The following is a 24,776-nucleotide window of genomic DNA, read 5'->3' as shown; positions in this document are numbered from 1 at the left end:
CTTACTGGAAGAGCAATGGTCCAGTCCGGCAGTCCAAGTTAATGTGATTGATTATGTTTTAAAATTTCTTGAGAGGCTTAAAAGGATCTGTGACCTTGCCAAAGAAAATCTATGACACTCCCAAACTAAAATGAAACAATGGTATGATAGGCATGCCCGCGAACAAGTGTTTCAAGTGGGCGATCGGGTCTTAGTTCTGTTCCCAGTGGTAACCAACCCCCTCCAGGTGAGATTCCACGGTCCGTACAAAGTAATTAAAAAGATAGACCCTTTGAATTATGTTATCGAAACACCGGACAGGCGTAAACCCACAAAGTTGGTACACATTAACATGTTAAAAGGTTACCACGATCAGAAAGCAGATCTAGTTGGTGTTATCACGAAAAATAATGAGACTGGGGTGTCAAATGATACGGGGAAAACCCATCTTGAAAAGATAAATATGGTGCCAACCCGATTGGAGAACTCTATTGTTTTGGCCAATTTTGCTGATAAGGTCTCTCACCTAACCCCCGAACAGAGCGAGCCGCTGATAAAGCTAATTAACCGGCACGCAGATGTATGTCCCGATGTCCCGAGGCGATGCAAAGGGACGGTACATGATGTTGTGGTCACCTCAGACCTGTCTATTAAACAACACCCCTGTAGGATGAACTTGGAGAAGGGCAAGCTAGTGGAGAAAGAAATTGAACACATGCTAGCCACAGATATTATTAGGCCATGCAAATCGTAATGGGTGTCCCCCTGTGTGGTTGTCCCGAAAGTCGATGGGAGCATACGATTCTGTACAAATTACAGAAAAGTGAATGCCATCACAAAAACTGATGCGTACCCCATCCCAAGGATAGACGATTGCATCGATAAAGTTGGGAGAGCTAAGTACATCACAAAGATCGATTTGCTGAAAGGGTACTGGTGCGTTCCTTTAACCGACCGGGCTAGAAAAATCTCAGCATTTGTCACTCCATCCGGGTTATATGAGTATAATATTTTACCTTTTGGCATGAAAAGTGCCCCAGGGACCTTCCAGAGGATGATTAATTCAGTGATAAAAGGGTTAAAGAATGCAGAAGCATATATTGACGATTTCGTGGTCTGGAGTGACATGTGGGAGGGGCACATTGTGGCAGTAGAGGAACTGTTTAAACGACTGTTTGAAGCCAGCCTGACAGTGAACCTCGCAAAAAGTGAATTCGGCCACGCGAAGGTCATTTATCTGGGATTTGTGGTAGGACGGGCATCTGGCACCGATGCGGGCTACCTCTGAAGTTCCCACACCGACAGACAAGAGAGACCTGAGAAGGTTCTTGGGGATGGTGGGGCACTATCGGAAGTTTTGCAAAAACCTTGTGGGTATTACCCTCCCTCTTACTAAGCTGTTGCCAAAGAATGCGAAGTTTGTGTGGGACGACCTTTGTTATATTTGCCCGGCACGGAAACCACTGATAATTTACACTGATCACAACCCATTAGTGTTTTTGGCCACTATGAAGGATAAAAACAAAAGGTTGCTAAGTTGGAGCCTGGTCTTACAGGAATTTGATATTAAAATAAAACATATAAAGAGAACAGGCAATGTGATTGCTGACTGTCTGTCAAGGTGTTGAAAACTTAAAGTTCTCTGTATTAGCAGAATAGCTGATGACCCTGTATATTAGTGTGTATGTAATAATGTATTCATGCCCATAATTTGTACCCCGATAAAAATCCTTTGAAGGGTAGGGGTGTGACGACAAACCAAGTTATCAGACGATTGATGCTAGAGAGAGATAAGGGAGACAATGGAGAAACGTTCAAAATGTTAATGAGAGAGGAGAGAGAGATAACGGAAAGGAACTTTGAACCTGAACTGTTTGAAGTTTGGTGGACAGGCGATACCCCAGGAGTGGGATAAAAAGAACAGGTTCGCTAAGGCATGGGACACCACGAGATAACGAGACCCTGGAAGAGCGGTGTGCCCCCACAAGCTGGTGGGAGTTTGGAGGTCTGGTTCGCGGGAACCGACCATAGACTCACAGGGTGTAAAGGTACGATTGGTGGGAACCTGGTGTGTGTGTCCACCCTTGCCTGGGTGCCGGGTTCACCGCGGAAGAACGGTCGTATCCGGAACGGAGGGGTCACAGTCGGTGACCACAGCGGGATAGAAGACATAAAAGGGTCTGCCCGAAACCAACTGTGAAGAACATCAAAGGTCTGCCTGAATCAAATTTGCATTCCCCCCCCCCCACGGCACAACAGCGATTACTGCGAACTGTACTAAGCTGAACTGAACTCTGCGTCACTTAAGACTGATAATTTTACCCCTAGACTGCGATAGAGCTTGGTTTGATTCCTATTACCCTAGTTCTGTGTACACGTGTGTATTATCATTGCTAACCTGTTGCATTTATATCCTTACGATTAGAGTACTGTGTTACTTACTTCTTTAATAAAACTTTATTAGTTCCTAGAAATCCAGACTCCAACTAGTGGTCCATTTCTGCTGGTTTGGCAACCCAGCTACGGGGTACGTAACAATTAGTACTGTATATATTCCAGAGTATAATAATGCATGTAAACATACTCTTGATTTTCTGTGACAAGAAATAAGTGATATCAACAATAGATTTTGAAGCAAAGCTGAATCTGGCTGCAGTAAGTATTTGTTAATTATATGTAGAAGCATTTTTAATTTGCATTCAAATATTTTTAAAAAGTAAGTCTGTCTGCATTGCTGCTGTGTCCTCCAGCACTAGTTTTATTTATTTTCCATGGTAGCATCGAGGTTAACAGCTCGAGGTTAACAGGCACTATTACAGCTCAAGATGTTGGAGCTGAGCATTCAATTCTGGCACTGTCTGTAAGGAGTTTGTACATTCTTCTTGTGAGCATGTGGGTCTCTTTCGGGTGCTTGGTTTCCTCCCGCATTCCAAAGACGTTCCGGTTAGTGGGTTAACTGGTCAGTGTGAATTGTCCTGTGATTAGGCTATGTTTAAATATGTGGTTGCTGGGTAAAATGACCTGAAGAGCCTGTTCTGTGCTGTATCTCTAAATTTAAAAAAAATGCTGTAGTTTTTGCAATAATTCCCTGTAACCTGTATGGATGCCCAATATTAAAATATTAGTTCCAAATATTTTATTTTTCTCTATTGCATATTTCCAAGAACTTGTGTAAATGTCTGGCATTGAGCTGTCAACACTGTATTAGGACTGCATGCAATCAATAAGTACTTAAAGTGCACGAACCAGTATTTAGGAAGCTTGTTCCTTGCCATGCCTTGTGGCGCATCGGGCGGCAACCTTGTCGTTTCGTTAGCGTTTTTGTCTGCTTTTTAATGAGGCAGAATTGCTAGCCCGACACTCAACTCTACACAGATGGAAAGCGTGCAAGGAGCCAGCCAGATTCAAACCCGGAACCATTCATCTCAAAATCCTGTGCAGAAGCCACCACACTACTGACCAGCTATTTTGGAATGTGTTAGACTTTAAATAGAGACAAACTAGAGGCTGAGATTGCAGAATATTACTGACCAATAGTGGCACTGAGTATTTTAATGATTTTAAAAGTTTGTCTTTTACTGAGATTTAATATATTTAATCTTGCCACTTTCACAGTGTGAATGATGAACAGGCTTTTAGCTGCCAGGGCTGTTGTACAATTGTTTAGGTACAAGTTAGAACTGATTAGAGTGTCTGCTGATTTCTGTCAACCTGGACAGGCCCTTTGGCTGCTGCATGGAGCAACCAGCCCAGTGTTTGATGGAGAAAATTCAGTGAAATGTGGGAAAGAGGTATCATATTTGTAATTTGTAGCTGCATTAGAGTTAAATCAATGTGAAGTGCCCACAAATTAGGAGCTTCAGAAAATTGGGGAAGATCAACAACTCTGTGTATTAGTTTCCTTTTCCTTATTCTTGAGGTATTTACTGTAAATCTAGTATGACATCTAACTAAAATTATCTTCGTCCTAAGTTATGATTTATAATATAAAAAAATAAAAATGAAGAGGAGCCACGTGCAAAGTTTTGTTGCCTATGACATATAGGAAGGCAGAAGCTGTGTTGTGCCTACAGCTTATGGCGCAGATGGAGATCAGTGATCTGCAGTGGCCATATTTGCAGTGCACCAGGGTAAGGGGTCATCGCTTGTGATTGCTCGATTGAAGGTGGTGGGACTTCAAGTGAGGCAAGTATGGAACTCCGTCAGGGAGATGGTAGAGCTTCAGTTCTTGTACTTGTCCAACAAGTCAGTGGTTTTTATACTGTGTGGATGATGGCAGAGAAAGCTGAGTAAGTGAAAGTTAGAGTTAAGAGCGGAAAAAAATAGTACTGGTAAGGGACTATATAATTTAAAAGGCTAATGCCCTGTGCCGTTTAGTAGAAGTGCCAGATGCTGCCTGCTGATATCAAGGTAAAGGACTTCTCTGAGGATTTGGGGAAGATTGTTGTTGTGAGACCGTATAGATAAACATAACACAGAAAGCACTAAGAACTTCTGCTGGGGAAAAAGTACATGAGCAGCTAGGATTTAAGTGAAAAGGACGACAAGTTATAATTTCTGAATTACAACATCAGCCAAGTGCAAATTAGTGCAGAGGTCAGAGGATTAAAATGCTTTGCTTGAAGGTTGGTGTAGAGAAGATGTGGAAGAGAGGTTGGTCAGTTAATGGAGTGCTGGCACCAGTAATGACGGAAAATAATTATTATTTAACAAGTGCTTGAATCAGCATGGGACCAGCATCCTGCAGAGTAAAACTTTAATTTTTCTCTAGCTGCTTACATGCACCTCCACAGTTTAGATTAAATGACAAGATTGTAGTACACACAGGGAAAGCATGTAATGACAACCAGGCTGATATGAAAGGAACAGGGCATACAAACAATTCTTCAATGCAAAGTTGGAAGGGAAAAAATCGTTAACAGATAAAATTAAAAATTGCTCAGCCGCATGTATATAGTGTTGGCATGAATGTAGATTGCTTGATCGCACAGAAATAAAAAGAAATGTGGCAACTTTTTTTCTGGGCAATTTGACATTTCAGTACGATAATCAGAAAGGAAATAGCAGTGACAATAACTGACAATAATCGGTGAGATTGGTACCAGAATAAGAAATTATCTTGGTTCTAATCAAGGTGCAGAATCGGTTTGGGTGGAAATTTTATAAAAGGAAAAGAAAGTAATCACTGGTGGGAACAGTCTATAACCCACTGTCCCAAGGGCAAATCAAATTGGTAAGGCCAGCCTTGAAGTTTATGGAGTGCGCATGATGTTCTCTTGAAGAATGCAGAGTGGAATCAGATTAAGAACAGACTATATTTGAAACTCTGCTGTACAATGGGAATAGTTTGCTCAAAGTTCAAAGTACAGTGTGTCACCATATACAATGTTGAGATTTATTTTCTTGCAGGCATTGACAGTAAATACAATAGAATGATTGAAAGACCGCACCAACAGGGCAGGTAACTGGTGTACAAAAGGCAACAAACTGTGCAAATATAAAAAAAATTAAGCAAATGAATATCAAGAACATGGGGTGGATGTTATTATGTGTGTAAAGAACTTCAGTTCCTAGTGTGCAATGCAGGCGATTCACCCGGAATCGGAAGTGTCATTGGTGAGCTGGTTGCAGACAATCGTGTGGAGCTAGAGCTGTTACTGTAAATAAATGTATTGGGGTTTACTCATGCTGTTTGCCTTTATTAAGAACAAACATTGACAGCGAAGAGTCCTTGAAAATGTGTCCATGGGTTGTAGAACGCTGCAAATGTTATAATCCTATTCAGGGAAGCAGAGAACAGTGGTCTAATTAATAAAAATTCTGAATTCCATTATTAAACAATCGTGATTAGCCAGAAATTTAGAAATTGGCATATAGTCAGTCTTTTGTTCAAAATGAATAGTATTGGATGCATTTACCAAGATCGTCTTAGTGTCACCAGCTGTGTTGTGAAGCAGAGTATCGGAAGATCTATGATCACAAGTGCTGACAGTGGGAGGTTTGTCAGTTTTACTGTAACTGTACTTCTAAAAGCTCTTGAGACATTAATGTTAAAAAAATAGTTTGTTATAGATTTCTTTGTCGCTGAAGCTTGGGAAGAAATCTACGTTTGATCCTGGGTCGTACCAAATTTACTGTGCACATTTGTTTCCTGAGTAACACCAGAGGCTTCGTAACATAATTTATTTGGAACTTTTTGAACTTCATAGCAATGTAGAACTTTTTCCAATCTGAGAAGGGGAAAAAAAACAGAAGATGCTTTAAGTACTCGGCAGGTCAAATTGCATCTGTGGAATGAAACAAGATTTAATGTTTTAGATTTCAAGCATCTGTAGATATTGATGTTAGGAAGTTGTATTTCATTCTAAAATGCAGGTCACTGGACTTCCAGGTAGACTAATGGAAGAGCTTCATAATACCTGCGACCAGTGCATGCTAATCTGGATGCAAAGCATAGAGCCATATAGCATGGAAACAGATCCTCAGCCCAACTAACCCACATCGACCAAGATTCCAGTCTGTGCTAGTCCCATTTGATCCTGGTTGGCCTATATCACTCTAAATTTTTCCTATCCACATGCCTGTCCAAGTTCCTTCTAAATGTTACTTAATCTGAACTTTTTTTGGCTTAAGATAGTGTACTGATGATGTGCGACAGCTTACTGGTAAATCATAAGCCACGAGAATTAACTAAAAATGTTACTTAAAACATCTTTCCTGAAGCAAATTGGCAGGCAGAGGCGAGGCTGGTCTGGGGGTTGATCCGTGCTGGGGCACGGAGTGAGCGATTTGGAGGGGAGTCGATGCGGAAGAGTTTGGATGCCCATCCACCTAACCTGGGTCGCTCCAAGAGCCGAGCCGATTTGGTGAGATTGGGAACAGCTACAGGCTGGGCAGCCCAGGTGTGTGCTGCGCCTGGATCTGAGTCCTGGATTGTGGCACTGGTCGGTGCTTGGGCAATTTAAACGTGAGCTCAGGTAAACTGAAAAGCCCAAGTGTCAGGTACAGAGGTGAGAGTCGGGCTGATTTCACTTGCTCTCCCATGAATGGTTATTCCTTTTCCCGCGGCACCTAGGCTGTGAACTGATTCAGCCGTTGTGTGTATCAGTCCTGCTGCTGTGATGAACTGGGGACCAAGGCTTGGGCCTACTCTGACTGCTCCGGGAGGAGATCTGGGACTCAGTCTAGTTCAGGGTGCTGTTGACTCGCTTCTGTTGTTTGAATGATTTTTGTTTTATTCTCTCTCTGCACAGTGTTTTTTGGTCTTTTTTAAATTGGGTTATTCATGTTTCTTGCTTGTTGGCTGCCTGTGAGCAGACAAATTTCAAGGTGTGTAGTTTATACATGCTTTGATAATAAGTGGGCTTTGAGTGTAACTGATAAAGATTCAGATGTGACCTGTACAAAAAGGAAGGGTTGCACTTGAATCCAAGGGGAACCAATATTCTTGCTGGCAGGTTTACTAGAGCTTCTGGGAGTGGTTTAAACCAATGTGGCAGGGGGTTGGGCATCATGTGATAGAGCTGAATATGAGCCTGCAGGTTTACAAGTAGATGATGGATGTAACATGAAAGTAAGGAAGGACAAGCCACTGATTGGGTACAAATGCAGACAGTGCAAAGAGTTGAATTGTACCACAGACAAAATTCAAAAGAGCAAAGAATGTAGGACTGCAGGTGCTGAATTTAAATTTGTGTAGCATTTGGAATAAGTGGGTGAGGTCGTAGTGCAACTGGAGATTGGTCAGTAGGTCTGTGGGCATCACTGAGTTGTGGCTGAAAGAAGGCCATAGTTCGGGAGTTTAACATCAAAGGATATACCTTGTATCAACAGGACAGGCAGGAAGCCATAGGCAGTGGTGTGGCACTGTTGGTAAGAGATGGAATTACATCTTTAGAAAGAGGTGTCATGGGGTCAGAGAATGTTGAATCTTTGTGGGTGGAGTTAAGGAACTTCAAGGGTAAAGAAAAACCATTGTGTGAATCATAAGTAGGCCTCCAAATAGTAGCCAAGATGGGGTGAGATTGCAAAGAGAGCTGGAAAAGGCATGTAATAATGGTAATGACACAATTGTAACGGGGGATTTCAATATGCAAAGGGTTTGGAAAATCGGGTTGGTGTCTGATTGCAAGAGAGGGAATTTTTTGACTGCCTATGAGATAGCTTTTTAGAGCAGCTTGTGCTTGAGCTTACTTTGGGAAAGGCTATAGATAGGTAGCCTTTAGATATACTTTATTGATCCCGAGGGAAATTGGGTTTCGTTACAGCCGCACCAACCAAGAATAGAGCATAAATATAGCAATACAAAAACCACAAACAATCAAACAACAAAATGCAAACTATGCCAGATGGAAAAAAGTCCAGGACTTATCTTGGATTGGATGTTGTGTCATAACCCAGATCTTATTAGGGAGCTTAATGTAAAAGAACCCTTAGGAGACATTGATCGTAATATGATTGAATTCATACTGCAGTTTGAGAGGGAGAAGCATAAGTCACATTTATCAGCATGACTATGGAATAAAGGGAATTACAGAGGCGTCAGAGAGGAGCTTGCCCAGGTGGATTGGGGGTGGATACTGGCGGGGATGATGGCAGAGCAGAAGATGGCTGAAGTTTCTGGGAGTAGTTCACAAGGCGCAGGATAGATATGTCCTGAAGAGGAAAGAGTTCTCAAATGGCAGGGGTAGGTAACCATGGCTGACAAAGGAAGTTAAGGACTGCATAAAAGCTAAGGAAAGGGCATATAGGGCAGCAAAAATGAAGGGAAGTTGGATGACGGAGAAGCTTTTGAAATCCAACAAAAGGCAACCAGAAAAGCTATAAGATGGGAAAAGATAAAATGAGGGCGGACTAGCCAATAATATAAAGCAGGATACCAAAAGTTTTTTTCAGTTATATAGAGTGAAAGAGAGGTGAGAATTAATACTGGACCACTGGAAAATGATGCTGCTGAGGTAGTAATGGGGAACAAAGAAATAGGAAATGAACTTAAGAGACACTTTGCATCTGTCTTCACTGTGGCAGACACTCACATTGTGCCAGGGGTCTGTGAGTGTCAGGGAGCGGAAACGAGTACCATTACTTTTACAAAGGGATAAGAGTGCGAGGTAAACTGTAAGGCCTTAATGTGGATAAGTCGTCTGGACCAGATGGACTACATCCCAAAACCCTGAGAGGGGTTGCTGAAGAGGTAATAGTTAGTTGCATTGGTCATGATCTTTCAAGAATCACTTGATTCTGGCATGGTCCCGGAGGACTGGAAGATTGCAAATGTCACTCCATACTTTGAGAAGGGAAGAAGGCAAAAGAAGGAAATTATAGGCCAGTTAGCCTAACCTCAGTGGTTGAGAAAGTGTTGGAGTTTATTATTAAGGATGAAGTTTTGAGGTACCTTAAGAATAATGATAAAATAAGTCAGTCAGCTTGGTTTTTATAAAGGGAAATCTTGCCTGACAAAGCTGTTAGAATTCTTTGAGGAAGTAACAAGCAGGGTGAACAAAGGAGAGGCAGTGGATGTTATTTACTTGGATTTTCAGAAGGCATTTGATAAGGTGCCACACACAAGGCTGCATTAACAAGATAAAATCCTATGGTGTTGCAGGAAAGATGCTGCCATTGGTAGAGGAATGGCTGACAGGCAGGAGGCAGCGAGTGGGAATAAAAGGGGCCTATTCTTGTTGGCTGCCAGTGACTAGTGGTGTTCCTCAGGGGTCAGTATTAGGACTGCTACTTTGCAGATTGTCAATGATTTACACAATGGAATTGACGGCTTTGTGGCAAAGCTTGTGGATGATATGAAAATACGAATGTGGAAGGGTAGATAGTGCTGAGGAAGCAATGCGATTGCAGCAGGATGTGGACAAATTGGAAGAATGGGCAAAAAAGTGGCAGATGGAATGTACAAGTAGTGTTGGAAAGTGTATGGTTATACACGTTGGTAGAAGAAGTGAAAGGGTGATTATTTTCTAAATAGAGAGAAAATACAAAAAAGCTGAGGTGCTAGTGGACTTGAGAGTCCTTGTGCAGGATTCCCTAAAGATTAATTTGCAGGTTGAGTCTGTGGTGGGGAAGGCAAATGTAATGTTAGCATTCATTTCAAGAGGACTAGAATATAAAAGCAAAGATGTAATGTTGAGACTTTATGAAGCACTGGGGTATTGTGAGCAGTTTTGGGCCCCTCATCTTAGAAAGGATGTGCAAAAACTGGATAGAGTTTAAAGGAAGTTCACGAAAATGATTCCAGAATTGAATGGCTTATCATATGAAGAACGTTTGATGGCTCTGGGCCTGTATTTGCTGGCACTCAGAAGAATGAGGGGTGACCTTGAAACCTATTGAATGGTGAAAGGCCTTGATAGAGTGGATGTTTCCTGTGGTGGGAGAGTCTAAGACCAGAGGACACAGCCTCAGAATAGAGGGACATCCTTTTAGAATTGCAATGAGGTGGAGTTTCTTTAGCCAGAGGGTGCTGAATCTGTGGAATTATGTGCCATGGGCAGCTGTGGAGGCCAAAACATTATGTATATTTAAGACAGAAGCTGACAGATTCTTGACTGGTCAAGGCATGAAGGGATATGGGGAGAAAGCAAGAGAGTGGGGCTGAGAAAAAAATTGGATCAGCCACGATGAAGAGGTGGAGCACACTTGATGGGCCAAATGGCCTAATTCTGCTCCTATATCTCTCAGTCTTCCATGAGCATTGTACCTTTTATCTCCGATGGGAAGATTCCATAAGATTGATTTATACTACTTTAAGCACCACCTGAATGATGGATGCACACAGTGGAGATATCATACTGGTACACTAGAATGTAATGAAAATTTAAGGCATGCTACTTAGCCGAGCAAAATAGAATTTTATCTCATGTTACTGATGCAGCTTATATTAGTCCTGAATTATTAACTAAGAATATTGGATTTAAATTTGCTTCCTTAGATTAACGGCAATTTTAGTCACTCAGAGGTTATTGGAGCAATTAATATATCAAATGCAAAACATTAAAAAACGAGAGCACCTTCCAGTCAGATTATGACTTCCTTGGAATGTAGAGTTGTTTGTTGTGAATGAGAGGTTCCTATCGAAAATATTTGGAGTTAAATCCTGATTCAAGTTTTCACTGTGATAAATATAATTACCAACCAGTATGCAAAACCTTTGGTTGTTGGCCTTGTATTTTAACAAAGTATTCTCCAACTTTTTTTCCCAAAGGTTTTGGCATGGTGGAAGTTATTCCCCATAAGTGCAGAGTGAAGATACGTAGCACAGCAGCCTGGAATGAAGTGAATGCTTGCTTGTGCTCTGAAAATTACTGGTATAAACAGTCTGTTGAATAACTATTTATGGAATATCAGTGTTCTAGGTTTAGATATTGAATCTGCCAGATCTTCCCTTCTTGGCAGCTTTTAACTTACCACGGCTTTTAATGTCATGTATAAAATGAGCCCTCTTCACTCTTTCGTCCACAGAAGATGTGCTGTGTTTGTACGTATTGGTCGAGGAAACATGAAAGGATGAAATTGTTGCAGTTAGTTAGCCGAGGTTATCAATTAGCAAATTGCTGATTTTAATATGGTCATATCCTTGGTTTATGATTATGAAGACACGTAGTCCTCTTTTATTGTCAATTAGTAATGCATGCATTAAGAAATTATACATTATTTCCTCCGGTGTGATATCACAAAACGCAGGACAAACCAAGACTGAAAAAACTGACAAAACCACATAATTATAATATATAGTTACAAACAGTGTAACAATACCGTAACTTGATGAAGAAGTCCGTGAGCACAGTAAAGTTCAAAGTTTCTCAAATGTCCCACATCTCACGCAGACGGGAGAAGGAAGAAAAACTCTCCCTGCCAATGCCGACCACAATCCGACTCTAAGTCATTCGAAAACTTCGAGCTCTGATCTGCTCTCCAACACCGAGTACTGAGCGCCATCTCTATCCGAACGATTCGACCCCTTTCTCGGTCGCCAAAAGCAGGCAAGGCCAGGGATTTTGAGGCCTACCCCCCGAAAGATTCATGACCACACAGTAACGACAGCAGCAAATGGGCGTTTCAGAAATTTCTCCAGATGTTCCTCTGTGCTTTCATGTCCATCCTCCATCACATCAGAATTGTCCACGTCCCCTATTTAACAGATACGATATTATCTGTTTGAGATTATTATTTATTTTTTTAATATTCAGCAAACTCAGGCTTCAATCTGATGGCATCCTTGGGCAATGCACTTAACAAATGATGGCTGATCAGCATACGTAAATTCTGTGGCATGTAGTGATAAAAAATGACACCACTGGCTGTAACTCCAGTTGTGTTCTGATGTGGTTCCCTTCAAAAATTGAACAACTTGAGAGACTGACGCTAATGACTTGAAGTTTCTGAGATCACAAAATAGAAAGGTATTTCCTTTAGAGGCATAGAAAAGTACAGCACAGAAGCAGGTCCTTTGGCTCATCTAGTCTGTGCCGAACCATTTAAACTGCTTACTGCCATCGATTTGCACCCTTTATGTTGCCTTTTCTCAGAAAGGTGGGTGATTAAGCGCTTTACTATAATGCAATTGGCAATGACCTCAGATTCAGGTTTATTTATCACCTGTACGTTGAAGCATACAGTGAAATGCATCATCGGCATAAACAGTTGACAAATGAAGGATGTGCTGTGGGCATTCCAGTGCCAGTGTTGCACGGCCACAATGTTAGCTGAACAATGGCAAAACAAGCCCTTTCCTTCCTTCCTTCCATCCAAGCATTCACCCATACAGTCCTACAACCCCAGGGCAAGCCAAGCTTTCAGCCTCTACTATGCTCATAGACGCACAGACTTTGGGGCCCCAAATTCGACCCTTGTGATTGGGCATCGGGCTTCAGTCTTTAGTACTGAACCCAGGACTTGCCAACGACACGACCTCGAACTCCAGGTTTCAAACTCTTAGCTTACTGACTCTCATTCCTTGGGGAATCACTGGCCTATGTACTGCCTTCTTGCAAAGGCCTCAGATCCCGTGGAAGCTTGCTGACTTGGAGGTGGGGCGGGGTATGTTACCATCCCTCATCCTCTCTGGTCTTTGTCCATTGCGCTTGCCTCGCTGATATATTGTACATCCACAGATGTTCTTTGTCCATGTTTTTGCTGGTGTTTGAATACAAAGCAGAGGCCTCGACTCCAGCTGGACTTCTAACTCCCATATCCATGTCCCTAACCCAAACCTGACCAAAACTCCCCTCTATCACCAAAATCATCCCTATGAACCTAAAAAAAAAATGACCAAGTCTGAGCCATGACCTCAACGGGGACCACTGTTACTGTTCAGTGCCATCTTGACTGGAACTCATTTCCAATCTTTGTATATCCTATTTTAATTGGGAAAGATTTTTATACAGTTCATAACAGCACATGGAAAATTGTGAAATGTAGATGATGAATGGGTTTCTTATCAGATTGCAAAGCATTTTTCTATATTTAGTTATGAAAACAATTACCTTTTGTAGCCTATACTACTTGTGCTCTAGGCAACGTGTCAGTCAAATAATTTTTCTAAACCTTTATTCCTGACCTATATGGAAAAAGCACAAAGATTCATTGTATTTGTTGCACAGTCATGTTATTGCTTGTTTTACTGAACTCATTATTCCTGTAAAAAGAATTACCTAGAAATATACAGTTGCAAGAAAAAGTTGTGAACCCTTTTAAAATTACCTGGTTTACTGCATTAATTACTCATAAAATGTGGTTTGATCTTCATCTAAGTCACAATAATGGACAGGTGCAATCTGCCTAAATAATAGCACACAAACAATTGTACATCTCATCAGTACTAAGTATACATTTAAACAATTGCAGGCTAAGTTTAAAAGGAAGTCTGTGAACCTCTGAGGTAATGCCTTCTACAAAAGCTATTTGGAGTCAGGTGTTCCAGTGGGTGAGATGAGGTTGGAGGTGTGGGTTGTAGACAGAGCCTGCTCTTCTCAGGAAAGATCTGTTAATGTGCATCATACCTCGATCAAAACAACTTTCAGAGGACCTTAGAAGAAGAATTGTAGAGATGCATGAAGCTGGTAAAGACTTTTAAAAAAGCATTTCTAAAGATCTGAGCGTTTATCAGCCCACAGTAAGCGAAATTGTCTACAAGTGGAGGAAATTCACTAGTATTGCTATTCTCCCTATGAGTGGACGTCCTGCAAAGATCACACCAAGAGCACAATGTGCACTGCTGGAGGAGGCGAGCAGAACTTGCTAAAGTCTCTGTTTCTGTGTCCACTGTAAGAAAAACACTGAACAATAATGGTATTCATGGAAGGACACTACAGAGGAAACCACTGCTCTCCAAAAAAAAATGCGGCACGTCTCAAGTTTGCAGAAGATGACTTGGATGTTCCATAGCGCTTCTGTGACAATATTCTGTGGACAAATGAGACAAGAGTTGAATTTTTTTGGCAGAAATGCACACCACTATGTTTGGAGGAAAAAGCACAGCATTCTGTACCATCACCAACACATATCCCTACTGTGAAGCATGGTGGAAGGAGCATCATGGTTTGGGGCTGCTTTGCTGCTTCAGGGTCTAGACAACTTGCAATCGTTGAGGGAACAATGAATTCAAAATTGTGTCAAGACATCTTACAGGAGATGTCAGAGTAGCAGTGCATTATCTGAAGCATAATAGTTGGATGTTGCAACAAGACAATGATGCAAAACAAGTCTAAATCAAGAACAGAATGGTTTAAAAAGAAGAAAATTTATGTCAGAATGGCCAAGTCAGAGGCCAGATCTTAAGCCAATTGAGATGCTATGGCACGAATTGAAGAAGGTTGTTCACGCAAGGAATCCCAGAAATATTGATGAACTGAAACAGTTTTGCATGGAGGAAGAGTCTGAAATTCCTCCTCGCCATTGTGCAAGTCTGATCAGCAGCTACAGGAAATGCTTGCTGGAGGTTATTGCTGCTGAAGGAGGTCCTACCAGTTGTTAAATGTTTGGGTTCACATACTTTTTCCAGCCTGGACTGTGAATGAGCAAGCAATCTGTTCAGTAAAGACATGAAAAGTATAATTGTTTGTGTTATTAGTTTAGGCTGATTGTGCGTGTCTATTATTGATTTAGATGAAGATCAGACCACATTTTATAAGTAATTAATGCTGAGAACCAGGTGACTACGAAGAGTTCACAAACTTTTTCTTGCAACTGTAAGTTGCCTTTTTGAAAGATAGTGTGCAGTGGCTGAGCACACTATTAATGATTGTTGCTTTCTCAACCATGAGCAATCAACTTTCTGTGGTTATTCTTAGGCATTGTGCATTTGTATCTGCATGTACAATGGGTTGAAAACGACTTGGAAAGCAGCTAATGTATACCTTATCATGTGTGCTGTTTGATTAGTAGTTGTGCAGTAATTAAAAAATCTTAAATCTCCACATGTGGTAGATAAGTGTATTATCATTGAAGTTCCTGTTTCTAGCAGATTTGCTGAGGAAAAACTGTTGCAAAATAGTATTCTAATACCATACTTAAAAGTATTAAATTGTCATGGGTTGCTATCTTTAAAAATACCAATACCTTTTAAAAGTTTTTCAACAGCTTTCCTATGAAAACACTCTGTGTAGATGTGTTTAATGGTGGGGAGAGCTTTACCCATGATGGACTGGGCTGTATCTATTTCTTTTTTGCAGGATTTTCTATTCAAAGGCATTGGTGTTTCCATATCAGACTGTGATGCAGCCAGTCTGCATACTCTCCACCATATATCTATAGAGGTTTGTCAAAGTTTTAGATGTCATGCCAAATCTTCACAAACTTCTTAGAAAGTAGAGGTGCGGCTGTGCTCCCTTCGTAATTGCACTTGTGTGCTGGGCCTACTTCCTTTAACGAAAGTAATGATCTGCCTGAAAGTCCTCTATGAGCCCACACGTCTATGAGACATCTGAAGAACAGCAGATTTCTCCATAATGAGCTGTTTAATGTTTATCCCTTGGTGAGTCCTTTGGTTATCTGCCTGGTGTACCACCTTTTAGAACCAGCAATGCACAGATGAGCAATTTGGGTGATTTTGCTTTCTCACTCTCTCTAGCTACTTTCCAGCATGCTTTTGTTTCAGGTTGTCTGCAACTGTTGTGTTCTCCATCTCACAGTTCCAACGTGCTTTTTAAAAAAATTTCTTCTAACTACTCTCTTTCACCGTTTAACTGGATGGTACTGAAAGCATTATTCACCTGGACAGCCTTAATCACTACGCTCTTGACAGACATAATCCTCTCCTCGCCACCTTTCTCTGTAAATAACAATCTTGTTTGCTCACTTTTAAACCTGAATTGTTATGTTTTTCCTTACACGGTTGCCACCTGACTGGCTGAATATTCCCAGCATTTTCTGCTTTTTAAGTTTTATTTTGATTTTCAATTTTGGTTAATATTCTTAATGTAAATGTTAGCCATCTCTGATATTTGGAGGAGTTATAAATTTTCTTGATCAAAGACTGAATATTGTAGATCTAGCTCCAGAGCCTAGCCCACATGAAGTTTGAGATCCCCTGATGCCCTACTGGCATCGTGCTATTCAATGACAGTTAGGAAAGGGCAATAACTATTACCCAGCAATGTCCGCATCCTCTAAAAATGTTTCTTTAAAGTACAGATTGACATGCTTTGAGGGATTGATTATCTTACCCCTGTCTCCTTGCTTCTTGAACACTGAAGCAGTTGTATTGCATCATTTTACAGTGCGTTTTTAAAAGGTTTCCTTTTTATTTTTAAGAAGTTCAAAAGATTTGCTAATTTTCAGTATAAATGACAATTTGGGATTAATAAAACACTAAATGCTGAGTAGCATTTTCGCTCGGGTATCAATTACTTAAATTTGAATAAATGAATACAGAAACTTTTGCAAGATGATTCCCTCAAACCTACTCAGCTAATGTAACAGAAGGCCACTAGAAAAGGTTGGAGACAAAATACTGAGTATTACTCTTGGCTGGCCTATCTCTAATTTCAAGTTTGTCCATTCATATAGTAATCCCCTGTCAAATAGGAAGAAAATCTCTATCTGCTGTATCAAATAACTTTATCATCGTAAACATCCAATTACATTATCATTCAGCTTCCTAAACTGAAGACAATTCCACTCAGTCTTCATCACGTAGTTCCCTATCATCCAGTTATTTTTGCTATTACTTCCCTCTCCCTGGCCAATGCATTCTTCTCGAGTTGTAATGCATAAGCTAGTGAGTTGCTTCTCTGCCATTTGTTTTCTGAAGTTACCCTAGTAATCTTAATTGAATTTTGCAGTATTTAATAATAGATCTGATTACCCTGATGTTTTAAATTGTGATCAAAGCTGAAAATGTACTGTAGGTTGGACAGTTAGTGAAGAGAAACAATTGACATTTTTTGTATTATTTCATCAGAACTGGAAATGGATGCAGCATGAATTTGAAATTTGGCGTGGAGGAGAAATTTGTGTGGATGCAAGGCAGATGTGAGATAGTATAAGCAAGTGTTGATAGGACACCCATTAAAAAGAATTGAATGTTGATTGGAAGGGAGCTGTGGAAGCCAGCCGTAAGGTTGGTATAATGGGAAAATGAAGAGAAGGGATGAAAGCAGAAAAGCATAGTGGATAGATAAGGTAAGGGTACTGACTGCAAAGGTGGAGGAGGAAATCTCGTGATTAAGATGAACTAAATATACACTCGTGTTACCTATCCCGTGAGCATCATGTAATTATCTTGTGAGCATTATGTCATTATCTTGTGATGGGCATGATGTAATTGTCTCATGATAGCGGGGTGATGTGATGTCTCGTGATGGCATGTTCCAACTAGTATAAAAAGGGAAACTGCAGTTGTTGTGTAGTTCGTTCGTTTTGTTGGGAGTTTTTGTGGTTATGTCATAGTCGGTGGTTACGTAATCATGGAAGAAGAGAGAGTGAAGATTCGCCATCTTCAACGAACCCAAGGAATTGGGTAGAATTCAACGGCGTTCCGTGATTGACATTTGGTACGGTTCATACGGGTATTGTGGCACACTGTTGGTTAACCCCTGCATGGTCTCGGGGAGTTGTGTAGTGACCACTTTTGACGAAAGGTCAGTTACTTTGAGAAATCTTATTCTGCTTCATGTCTTCGGACAAAGCATTTCTCGGCTGTGAGCTGTGTCAGCAGTTTTGTCTATGCTTTGTGAAGTGTTTCAATGCTGGTTCAGGAAGTCTCTCCTCTCAATTGTTTCAGGAATCATATGGACTTATTAAACTACCACCTTAAGACTGTGCTTAAGTAAGATCTGTTAAGAATTGTCTTTAAGTTCGACTGTTTGATAACTATAGACGGATAACACCGTTAACTTCCGTTTAAGTTAGTTGTTCGTTTACTTTTCTATGTTTTGAGTAGAGGTTAATAAATTTTCTTTATTTATAAAAACCTGACTCAGTTTCATATCCATTGCTGCTGGTGCATAACACTCAGTAGCCACTTTGTTAGATACACCTGCACACTTCATTCATGTAAATATCTAATCAGCCAATCAGGTGGCTGCAGCTCAGTGCATAAAAGCATGCAGACATGGTCAAGACGTTCAGTTATTGTTCAAACTAGGACAGGAATGTGATCTGAGTGACTTTGATAGTAGAATGATTGTTGGTGCCAGATGGAGTGGTTTGAGAATCTTAGAAACTGCTGATGTCCTGAGATCTTCACACGCAGTCTCTAGAGTCTATTTAAAAAAGGGTGCAACAAAACACAAAAATCATGAGTAGCAGTTCTGTGAGTGAAAATGCCTTGTTAATGAGAGAGGTCAGAAGTGAATAACCAACTTGGTTCAAGCTGACAGGAAGGCAAATGTAACTCGAGTAACCACACATAACAACTGTGGTGTGCAGAAGAGCATCTCTGAATGCACAACATCAAACCTTGAAGTGGATGGGCTACAGTAGCAGAAGACTATGTATGTACACATTAGTTACAGAACGTACCTAATCAAGTGGCCATTCTGTATGATGAGCACCGTGTGTTATGGAAAATGCCTGTGTTAGAACAGAGATAGAGAAGCTATCAATGCTACAGAAGTCTTACAGAAAGTGGAGTGTAAGGAAATGTAGTGAAAATAGCTCTGGAAGTTTTGTTTTATAATGCATCCTGAAGATGATGAAGAAAGCAAAGAATCAAAGATGGATCATGTAACAATAAAGGAGGGTGAAAACTTGTATAAAAAAAAAGTAATTTCAAATGACGAAAACTAGACAATCATCACTATACATGAAAATAGCTGAGAGGATGCTAAAGAACTGGAACAAAGCAATTATACCCCTGAAAAATGATTGCATGACTGGGACCCATATAGATTTCAATAGTAGTGTAGTGTTCTCGTGCAGTGTGTTGAAACTCTGACTAAACAGCAAGTTAAACCTGAGCCAATGAAGACAGAGTTGTAGTAAGGTTAACCATTTACTGTTCACTCTTCCACATTAACATCGTATGGTGAAAACTGTTGATAAAAAAATACAAACATATACAGCGTCTGTTTCATTCTGGAGACCACGCGCGCTCTCTTCTTTCAGCAAGTGTCTCCAGCCGCCCCGAGTAGCGAGCGAGGGGAGTCCTGTCAAACCGCCGCCAGGCCCGAGCCCACCCCGCGTTTGAAATTGAAAAGCCGACATGGGCGCTACTTGAACCACCGCTTCCTTAACAGAAACCGCGTTAATATTTTTACTTCAAATACTTTCATGAGAACTTACGGCATTGCTTCTATGTTTCTTTGTGGGTAGACACAAAGCTCTTCACGATCATGCTGCATGCATGGCACCCACCTTCACACCTTCCCGAACCGGAGGTTACACATAAGACGCGGTGAAACCGGAGGTGACGTCATCACATGCCGCGATATACCGTAGACAATGAATTTACCTTTGTTATACTGTAACTTAATTGTCAACCTTTAACTTTAACTAGAAAACAGTTACAAACAAATCATTTAAAACGTAGACCCAACAAAGTTAAATAAATGCCTTAAGGGCAACACAAGTAGCATTTCTTTAAGAGAATGCATGGAATCAAATTGGACACGAAGAATAAATTCAGGTAGGCAGAGGGGATTGATGACAAAGGGGTACTTCTGAGTCCATCTTCAAGGAAGATATGGATTGAGTATCTTGGGCCACACTTGCAGGATATGCATGGCATGTTGGACACCAAGGATGAAGTATCCTTCCATACTCCTACTCCAAACAATTAAATATTATAAGAGTTACTTATGTATATAATGAGAAATGATTGGTTAAATGAAGGATTGTTTATGTAGGTTATTCAATGAAGAAGTAATTTTGATTAATTTGTTTTTCTTGTGAATGCTCTCTAATGTCATGTGCTCATGATGCTGCTACTAATAAGTTTTTCATTGCACTTGTGCAAATGACAATCAATTTATCTTTGACTTTGGAATCAGAATAGCCACAGGAGATTAGGAGTACAATTTGAGAATAAGCAGCATCACTAAAGGGAGCGATGTAATAGAAAAAAAAACATGAAAATGAGAAGGGGAAAATGGAAATGAAGTTAAGTGAGAGAAACTACAATTCTATCAGAGGGAGGGCCAGGTTTTATGTAATAGACTAAATTGGGGATGTCAGGAAAGACATCCTGGAACATTATCTTCATAAGCGATGAAGACACAGATGTTCTTGTAGATAGATAGATATACTTTATTAATCCAGAGGGAAATTTGGTTTCGTTACAGCCGCACCAACCAAGAATAGAGCGTAAATATAGCAATACAAAAACCACCAACAATCAAACAACAAAATGCAAACTATGCCAGATGGAAAATAAGTCCAGGACCAGTCTATTGGCTCAGGGTGTCTGACCCTCCACGGGAGGAGCTGCACGTTCGGTGGCCACAGGCAGGAACGACCTCCCATGCCGCCAAGTGTTGTATCACGGTGGAATGTGGCCGAAGTCCAACAGTAAAAAGTTCAATATCCAGTCTGCAAACACATTCCTCGATCATAATATACCCCGGATTGCACCATCCGTTGTTAGCCAGAACAGTGAGCATCGAACTCCTTTATGCTTACCGCTCCCAGTGCACTTCCAGTCAGCCGGAACGGTATTACCCACTGAACTCCTCTTCTCCAGAAGTCTCTGTTGTCTCGACCCAGTCCTCTTTCCTCGGCTTTGTGATCCCCCTCTGTGTGTTTTCCTCCGGATTTCAGCAGGGGTGTCCACCGCTCTGTTCGCTAATCCGGCCGGTCTTTGCTGGTCCAAGAAATACACAATGCGACCTTGCTTCTGTCCCGCGTGTTGGGATGTAACCATTTCCAGCGCTAAAGAAAACCCAAATAAAACTCTCTCTACCAGCATATTAGAGAGTGTGCAGCTTCGACGTGTTACCGTGAGAGAAAAAACATACAAAAAATAACTTAAATTAAAAAGTAAGAAGAAGAAAGTAAGAATAGATCGGAACGGCTGTACCAGGCTGCATGCACGACCGGCGCATGCGCACCAACTCCACTTCACTGAAGGCCTGATGAAAATGAATTAATAAAATTCCACACTGACAACCATCGACATCCATTGCATTTCTGGTAATCTAATGCTTCAATAACGTTGCTTCTGTTGGCAAAATGCTGTCAAAGATTATCATGTGCTGCAAATGACCTGGCCACTGACAATAACCTGTCATTGAATTATCAAACTATTATGGAAGTAGAAACTGCTTGCCTTGAGTCAATTATACATGTTGCAAAGATTATTTCTGTCTGAGTAATAGTTGATGTCACAGCCTTGCACATTATTAGCATGGTTTCTCCAATAAATTATGGAGCCTTTTAAAAGGCAATTCAAAGGAACAGAATGCACACATCGGTGCATCTGGAAACATAGGACAAGTTCCTCTTGTTGCTTTGAGAATTTGAATGCTTTACTCTTGCATCAGCTCAAGACAGATATGCTAATCCAGTTTTTTGAACATTATTGTTTGCAATAAATTTGTTTGTTTCTTTGTATGTACGATTATCTTATTGATTTACAGCCTTTTGCATGCAAGTTTACATGGAGCTTGGCAAAAATTAATCAGTTAACATTATTTAAGAGTCCAGAGGAGGTTCACGAGGATGATTCTGGGAACGACAGAGTTAACATATGAGGAGCATTTGGCAGCTTTGGACCTGTACTCGCTGGAATTTAGAAGGATGTGGGGGTTCTCATTAAAACCTACTAAATGTTGAGAGGACTTGATAAGGTGAATATGGAGAGGATGTTTCCTCTACTGGGGGTATCCATAATGCAAGGGCACAGCCTCACAATTGAAGGTGGACCTTTTAGAACAGAGGTAAGGAAGAATATTTTTTAGCTGAAGATTAGATTAGATTATGAGGACACGCAGTCCTCTTTTACTGTCATTTAATAATGCATGCATTAAGAAATGGTACAATGTTCTTCCAGAATGATATCACAGAAACGCAAGACAAATCAAGACACAAAAACCACATAACTATAACATATAGTTACAACAGTGCAAAGCAATACTGTAATTTGATAAAGGACAGACCATGAAGAGTGGTGAACCTGTGGAATGTTCTGCAACCAACTGTGGTGGAGGCCAAGTCCATGGGTATATTCAAAGCGGAGGTTAATAGATTCCTGAGTGGTTGGGGTATCAAGGGATATGGTGAGAGGGCAGGTGTATGGGGTTGAATGGGATCCGGGATCAGCCATGATGAGGTGTCAGAGTGGACTCGATGGGCTGATTGGCCAAATTCTGCTCCTATATCTTATGGTCTAATGGACCTAAACACACCTTTCACTAATTGGCATGTTGACCTGCTTGACAATGTGCTGCTCTCTTTCACTTTTTGTTATGTTTTCAGGTTGAGTCTGGTTTCAATTATGTGTTCCTGTCAATGCCTTCCTGAAGGCAGCTCATAATCCCAAGATTAGCCAGCACTTTTGCTGGGTCTTTCACCATTTTATTCCAGTCCTCAGGATCTTTGGTGCACACCTGTTGGGGAGGGCTACAGTTTCCAGTAATCACATAAAAAAATGCATGGAATTATGGCAGCTGGTATAGGTGTAATTTGCTTTTAATTGTTTTTACCTTTTTATCTTGATCAATCAATAACATTGAGTCTACATCCAAACCACGGCATATAAATGATTTAAAAATATTTATTTATTTACCTTTCACTAGCCCCTGCTCATGTTGGTGGCTGTGGGTGAGCTTAATCGAAGGCCTCTAGTTGGATGTTGGGTTCGATTGCTGTAGGTGTAGTACACTTATGCTAAATTGTTGCAGTAATAATTATGCTTGTGATTAGAAATACTCTTCTGTTCAAATAAATTATAGAACTGGAATCAAAACTGAGATATCACTGTAGAATTCATTGCCACAGACAGATGTGGAGGCGAAGTCAATGGGTATACTAAAAACAAGGTTGATAGGTTCTTGATTAGTAAGGGTGTCAAAGGTTACAGGGCAGGGGTCAGGAGAATTGGGCCAAGAGGGATAAAGTATCAGCCAGGATAGATAGTTGGAGCTTGCTGGATGGGCTGAATAGCCTAGTTCTTTTCCTATGTCTTATGGTCCAATCCTGGCTGTAGTTATTTGGTATCAGGAATTCAGGCATGTTCAACAAATACATTTTCCCCAAACAAGTCCAGAATTCCAGCTTTTCATTTATCAGTGATTTTATCATTGACTCAAAATTGACAATTGTCTTGAAGCCTTAGATTTAGCTCATTCAGCCGAGAGTATATCTGACATTAACCAACTAAAGGGGACAGATCCTGTCACACAGCCAGAGTGGAACTGGATGGTTATTAAGAAAAAGACCCCTGACTTTTCTGAGTCAATTCAAAAACATTAACAGCTACGTGCCAAGAATTTACCATGCAGCTCCGTATCTATTGTTCTATTGATGTAGTCTCTTTCCATTTCATACTATAGGGGAACAAATACTCTGGAGCTAATGCTTTTACAAAGTTTATCATCTGTCCATCTAATTCTACATTCAAGTTGGAGGGTGTACTTTTGGAAGAGACCTTGCCATTATAATGTGAAGCACGTTCAGATCTTATGTGACCAACTGTTCAGGTACACGTCACTATCGCCCTGGCAGGGCTTTGCTTCCAGATGAGCTCAATGCCTTCTGGTGCTCACTTTTCACTGTCAAGATATGGAGGTACCATCACAAACGCCGACCTCCCCAGATGACCAGACGATTTCAGTCTCTGAGGTCGACATGCGAGTGTCCTTCAGGCTGATGATCTCTCAGAAAGCATCTGGCCCAAATCTAAAGACCCGTGCTGATCAACTGGCTGGCGTGTTCACTGAGATCTTTAACCTCTCACCTCAGCAGTCGTACATACTCACCTGCTTCAGGTAGGCTTCAATCGTACTGGTGCCTAAAAAGACTGATGCCCTGCTTAAATGAAAATCGTACAGTAGCACTTATATCCACAGTAGTGAAGTGTTTTGAGAGGTTGGTGATGAAACATATCAACTCCTGCCTGAGAAGTGACTGGGTCTGTTCCGATTTGCCACAACGAGTCCACAGCAGATGTCATCTCATTGGCCCTTCACTCAACCCTGGAACATCTGGACTGCAAAGGATACTCTTCATTGACTACAATTCAGCAGTAGTTCTGAAGGGATGATCGTATTTAATCAATAAGCTTCATGACCTTGCCCTCAATACCTCCATAAGTAATTGGGTCCTCGATTTTGTCACTTCCAGATGCCACTCAGTTTGGATTGGCAACAACATCTCCACAATCATCTTCAGCACTGGTGCACCACAAGGCC

The 24,776-nt window shown here is 40.9% G+C and overlaps 1 protein-coding gene across 3 annotated transcripts in view; it reads left to right on the top strand.

Moving 5' to 3' along the window:
* Positions 1-24,776, top strand: part of LOC140196422 (SH2/SH3 adapter protein NCK1-like) — a 231,602-nt gene that overhangs the window by 190,161 nt on the left and 16,665 nt on the right. The gene's annotated exons all lie outside the window — the stretch shown is intronic.

The sequence above is a fragment of the Mobula birostris genome, chromosome 4 (assembly GCF_030028105.1).
Source record: "Mobula birostris isolate sMobBir1 chromosome 4, sMobBir1.hap1, whole genome shotgun sequence".
In the NCBI taxonomy this organism is placed as follows: domain Eukaryota; kingdom Metazoa; phylum Chordata; class Chondrichthyes; order Myliobatiformes; family Myliobatidae; genus Mobula; species Mobula birostris.
Note: the sequence above shows the minus strand (reverse complement) of the source record. Positions and strands in the feature narration are given on the sequence as shown.